Source organism: Gossypium arboreum, chromosome 2, assembly GCF_025698485.1.
Source record: "Gossypium arboreum isolate Shixiya-1 chromosome 2, ASM2569848v2, whole genome shotgun sequence".
NCBI classification, from domain to species: domain Eukaryota; kingdom Viridiplantae; phylum Streptophyta; class Magnoliopsida; order Malvales; family Malvaceae; genus Gossypium; species Gossypium arboreum.
This window is the reverse complement of record NC_069071.1, coordinates 49078629-49085239: the sequence shown is the minus strand read 5'-3', so window position 1 is coordinate 49085239 and position 6611 is coordinate 49078629. Positions and strand designations below refer to the sequence as shown.

The window sequence follows — 6611 nt, the reverse complement described above, 5'->3', positions numbered from 1 at the left end:
TGTGACGATACCGATCAGACCCCTCCAATGTGATTTCACCTACGGAAGTTGAAATTAGATCGAACATGACTTATAGTGAAGAACCAGTCAAGATTGTGGCTCAAGAAGTCAAACAATTGAGGAATAGGAATATAGCCTTGGTGAAAGTTTTAAGGCAACAACACGGAGTGGAAGAGGCTACATAGGAGCCCAAAAAACCATGAGAAGTCAATATCCGAACTTGTTTACTGGTAAGACTTTCGAGGATGAAAGTCCCTGAAGGGGGAGAAATGTAACATCTAAATTAGGGCCTAGTTAGAATAGTGATTTTGGGACAACAAATCCGATGTTCAAATAATTATTTCATGATCACCATGAGGTCTAGGATATGAAAATTAGCATGTGTTAAAGTTTCATGAAGAAATTCTATATGTAAGGTGTCCAATTGGAAATTAAGAACCAAATTGAATAAATTGCAAAACTTGGGTTCTAGAAGCAATTTGTATGAAATTGCTTTGGATTGTTAATTAGAGGTCCTTAAAGAGAAATTTTCCCAATTTCTAAGTTTTTGGACAAAAATGGGCATGCATGAAAAATTTTGGAAGCTTAGTAAAGAAGGAGATTTTGATCATTTGGTAGTAAACTAAAAAAACAGGGAAAAATCAAGCTAAAATTAGCTCATTTTCTTCTCCGTGTTGCCGAAATTCTAAGGGTCTCCATAGCTAGGATTTTTAACGTTTTTAGGCTCAATAGTAAGTCCTTCCTAGCCCCGTTTTTAACGTTCTTCTTATTTTTGAGATCCTCATAACATGCTCTCTCTATTTCTACCCATATTTCAAGCTAGATTTCATGTTAAAAAAATTAACCATGCATGAGATGTTTGTGTTTTGATGATTTATAGAGGGGTATGAGAGTTTAAAGGATGGTAAACAACTTTTACTAAGTGGTTTTTCATGGAAATGGCATAAAGGACTAAATTGTAAAAGTTGAGGAAACGGGTAAGAAAATATAGAATGAAGGGAAAACATAGACTGCTATGAGTGTGAATAACATTCGGCTAGGCTTGGGTAGCCAATAAATTACATGCATTTCATTATATGAGCCTTAGGACTAGATTGTAAATATTATGAAAGGTTAAGGGCAAAATGGTTATTTTGTCCAGGGGTGAGTTTTAGGCCTAAAACGATTAATGTGATGTATTAATAATATAATTTTATTGATATAGACCACGAGGAACCAATTTCGGAGGTCAATCATGGAAAACAAAATATTTCAGAATAACCGATACACGAAACTGAAGCAATTGGCAGGTAAGTTCGTATAACCTGAAGTAAACTCTTTATTTACTTAAATATGCAAGTTCTTGAATGTATGAAAATTTTGATATTCATTGCATGATAATTCATGAAATGTGCTTGTGTAAAGGAAAGATGATAGATGTCCCGGTTGAAATAGAAAAGGGAACTCCAATGGGTAAATTATGGCTTACATGACATGAGATCCTGCATGTGTTACAGAAAAGGATTTAGCCCGGATGGGTAACCTGATTATCTCAAAATAGAAAGGATCTAGCCCGAGCGGGTGTTCCTTGAGTGATTGAGCCTTCCAAAGAATATGGGTGCATTAGTGATTTAGCCTGGACGGGTAATCCGATTGAAGACTGAATTTAGCCTGGACTGGCAATTCAGATCCGAGCTTATGAGAGCTGTTATTACAGAAAGGGATTTAGCCTAGACTTGTAATCCCAACATTGCTCTATGAGTTACTACTATGAGGGATTTAGCCTGGACTGGTAATCCCGCCGTAAGATATAAGGTTCACGGGAATGCGTACTTGAGATGATCACTTGTATGACTTGACGGTAAATGGCTATCCATCGAGATTTTTGAGAAATTCAACAGGATTAACATACTGAAATAAAGAATTGAAATATATAATTGATGAGCTCATCTAATACTAATGACATGATGTATTGTTGTGAGACTAACTTGATGATTGAGTACATGTGATAGGGAAAATATTTCATGCTTGTTCGAATTATTGCCTAATATGGTTATATACAAATTAATCGGTAAGTTCACTTTCCAATTATCCGAACTTACAAATCATATAAGTGCTTACCCCCTTCTCTTTTCCCTATCTTACAGAGCTCGTGGACTCGTGAAGATTGAAAGGCGGTTAGAGAATCAACACACTATCGACTAGTCTTGCTTTGGTATTTAGATACTTTCATTTTGTTTAATGGAATGTATAGGGTTTTTGGTTATTTTGTTATATGTGTCATTTGGCTAGCCAATGTAAGGGCCTAAATGGTATACTTATTCTTTTGTATATGACCATGAGATATGGCTCATATTGATGTAGGTTGTAAACCTACTAATGATGCATGTTTATGTTTAAATGTTTCATGACATATGATGATGAGGTTTATCATGAATTGATGCTTGAAATGGAACCTAATAATTCGAGAGTGGACATAGCAACAATGGTATTTGGTTATAATATGGCCTAAGTATAAAATGTGCTATGTTAATCCCTAATGCGAAAAGGATAATTTAGCATGTACCAAACCAATGAGATGAGGTTAACATGCAATGAGTTATGTCAACGTTGTTTAAGAGCATAATTAGGCCATGTTACATACCATTCAAATCTCTCAATGTGTATGGATGATAGAGGGTGACCAAAGGCTTGGAAAATAACCCTAAAAAGGTCCACACAGGTAGACACACGGGCATGTGTCTAGGCCGTGTGTGACACATAGTCAGCCCCCATGGGCGTGTTGCCTGGCTGTGTGTGCCCTGCACCTAAAATTTTAAGTCAGTTTGCATGGTAGTAGACACATGAACAGAGACACGATCAGAGACACGCTCATGTTTCTCAACTGTGTTGAGGACACAGCCTAGCAAACGGGCGTGTACCTTGGCTGTGTGCCTCAAAATGAATGATGACATCTTAAACAGAATATTCGGGTCTGATAAACCATAATTTATACATATTTTTACCCCATGCTTCCATATTTATGGATGACTTTTCCTTGGTTCTATTGAATTTGATGCTCTTAATCCTTTAAATTCATATATTTATACTTAGGTGAGCATAGCAAGGAGAAAAGAGCAAGAAACGAGCCAAAATCAGACAAAATGGGCCTAATACAGCGTGGTACATGGCCTAGGCACTTCCACACAGGTGAGCCACACGCCCATGTGTGACACACAGGTAGACTACATGCCTGTGTGTCATGGTCGTGTCGGCATTAATCTAAGTCAGAATTGTACACAGCCTGAGCCCCTTCACACGGACGTGGCACACAGTCATGTCTCTATCGAGCCTAAGTCTAATTCTACTAAAAAAAGGCTTATTTTGGGCGAATTTGGGCATTCCAAAGTCTATTTAAAGACCCTAGAAGAAGCTTAAAGACACAGGGAGAGTTGAAGGCAGAAAATACTCAAGGACAACCATCAGAATCACCTCAGAGTCAGGATCTACATCAAGACTGAAGATTTTCATCCAATTTCCTAGAAGTTCTTTGGGTTTCTTTATGCTTTGTTGTTTTCCAAACTTTGAGATGTTTTCCATTATTAGTATGAACTAAACTCCCTAAATACCTAAGGGAGATAAAACCTAAGACGGATCTTATTATTATTTGAGTTATATGATAAATACTTGTTCTTATTTTTAATTGTGAATTTAACCCTTGCTTTAATATTCCAGGATATTAATTTAGGTTTTTGATGTGCTTATTCAGTGGAGCAAAAGTCCCTATTTAAGAGTAGATTATTCATAATTAAGCGGAGTTGCATGCAATCCTAGAGATAGGATGATATAAATCTACCAGATTAGAGTCAAATCTAATAAGGGAATCCATAGATCGAGTTAATGTGACAATACAGGTTTTAATTAGAAAGAGATTTAAATTAATCAACCTAGAGTCAGTTGTTTTTGGTCTCAAGAGAGATATTAACATAAATCAGGGATTTCTACAGATTAAGTCAAGTGAATAAATCGTCTAACTCAAAGGTAATAAGTGAAGTCTAGGTGGATTCTTCCTTAGGTATTGTCTTCTCCATCGGTTTTCTAAAACTTATTCTCCTTGGTTAATTAGTTTTAATTTTGAAAACATTCTTTAATTCTTATGCTAGATAATAAAAAGATAGTAATTACTAGTACTTTTAGTCTTCGTGGATACGATATTTTCGGTCTCACCATAACTATACTACTGTTAGATAGGTGCCCTTGCCTTAGTCGAATTTTGAGTTAGTTTAGCGACCATCAAGTTTTTGGCACTATTGTCGGGGACTAAGATACTAGGAACACTTAATTTTTATTACTTTAGCCATTTTTACCTTTATTGCAATTTACTTGTTCTTTTTAATTTTAATTTTTCTTTTCTAAAATTTCCTTTTCTTTAACTCCTGATAGGTTTTTATAGTTTATGACTAGAAGAAACCCGTTAAGAACTCTACTTTTTGATAGCAAAATTTAAAGCACAACTCGTAGAAACCAAAGTGAAATAAGGCGAAGCCTACAATACATAGAGGAAGAGCGAGTGGTCGATATCCATACCACAACGGAGGAGATGGCTGATAATCAGAATAATCCGTTACCTCCTGTGGTTGATGCAAATCCAGTTAATCAAGATCCTGTTCCTCGTACTATGTATGATTATGCTAAACCTACTTTAACAGGAACTGAATTGAGTATAGTTAGACCTGCTGTTACTATAAATAATTTTGAACTGAAACCTAACATAATTCAAATGATACAACAGTTTGTTCAGTTTGATGGTTTACAGGACGAGGATCCAAACACTCATTTAGCAAATTTTTTGGAATTCTGCGACACCTTTAAGATTAATGGTGTTTCTGACAATGCCATTTACCTTCAGTTATTTCCCTTTTCATTAAAGAATAAGGCTAAACATTGGTTGAACTCGTTACCGCGAAGGTCAATCACCACTTGGGAACAAATGACAAAAAATTTTTGCTTAAATATTTTCTACCGGCTCCAACGGCTAAATTAAGGAATGATATTTCTTCTTTTGTACAGATGGATTTAGAAACACTATATGATGCATGGAGAGATACAAAGATCTCTTGAGAATGTGCCCTCACCATGGATTACCCCTTTGGCTACAAGTTCAAACTTTTCACAACGGTTTGAATCCCTCGACCAGAAAAATGATTGATGCAGCTGCTAGTGGCACTATTAATAATAAGACACCTGGAGAGGCTTATGAGTTCATAGAAGAGATGTCACTGAATAATTATCAGTGGCAAGTCATGAGGACAAAGCCGACAAAAGCATTCAATGTTTTTAACGTTGACTCAGTTACTATGCTTTCAAATCAGGTAGAACTTCTGAATAGAAAAATTGATGGTTAACTTGGTTCTACACAGGTACATATAGTAATGCAGTGCGATGGAAGTGGAGGTGGATTAAACAATTTAGAATATCCACCCTATGACCCCAACATGGAGAACTAGCAATTGAACTATATGGGTAATATCCTCAACCTCAAAATAATCCTTATAGTAACACTTACAATGCAGGTTGGAGGAACCACCCAAATTTTTCAAGTGGAAGCCAAGGAAATCAATGACCACCACCCCTTCTAGGCTTCCAGCAACAACCTTACCAGCAATAGAAAAAGCCAAACCTTGAGGAGATGATGAAAAAATTTATTTCAGCGGCAGAGACTCATTTTTTAGAACACTAAAACTGCACTTAAAAATCAGAAAGCATCAATTCAAGGGCTCGAGAATCAAATAGGACAACTGGCTAAGATAATTTCAGAAAAACCACTAGGGAGTCTACCTAGTAACACCGGACCCAATCCAAAAGAGCATGTGAAAGCAGTTAAATTAAGAACTGGGAAAGTGTTAGCTAAATCTGAAAAGAAGCTGGTACCAGAAGCTGACAGAAAAGAAGATGAGGAAGAAAAACCTGAAAACAATAAAAAACCGATGTTGAGGAATATAAACCATCAATCCCATACCCATAATAGTTGAAGAAAGACCGCATTGACCCACAGTTCGATAAATTTCTTGAACTTTTTAAACAATTACATATTAACTTACATTTTGTTAAAGCTATCTCGCAGATGCCTACATATGCAAAGTTCTTGAAGGAGCTTTTAACAAGTAAAAGGAAGTTTGAAGAATTATCTACAGTGAAACTTAACAAGGAGTGTTCGACCATACTCAAAAATAAACTGCCAACCAAACTAAAAGATCCAGGAAGTTTTACTATTCACTACTTAATTGGTAGTTTAAATGTTGAGAAGGCATTAGCTAATTTAGGCACTAGCATTAATCTGATGCCCTAGAAAATGTTCAAGCAACTTGGTCTTGGGGAACCTAAACCTACTAGGATGAGTATTCAACTAGCTGACAGATTTGTAAAATATCCTAGGGGTATAATAGAGGACATACTTGTAAAAGTAGAAAAATTTATATTTGCTATTGATTTTGTTGTGCTTGACATGGATGAAGATGTTAAGGTGCCTTTAATTTTAGGTCATCCTTTTTTAGCCACTACTAGAGCTGTTATTGATGTGGGTGATGGTAAACTTGTACTTAGGGTAGGTGACGAAAAGATTATTTTGAAAATTTATGATGCCATGAGATTTT

General features: G+C 36.0%; 1 non-coding gene across 1 annotated transcript; it reads right to left on the bottom strand.

Annotated features, from left to right (window-relative positions):
* Nucleotides 1-4995: 4995 nt before the first annotated feature.
* On the bottom strand, nucleotides 4996-5101 carry LOC128289736 (small nucleolar RNA R71). The gene has a single exon (XR_008279380.1). It is a non-coding gene; the product is annotated as a small nucleolar RNA R71 (small nucleolar RNA).
* Between the last annotated feature and the right edge of the window lie 1510 nt (nucleotides 5102-6611).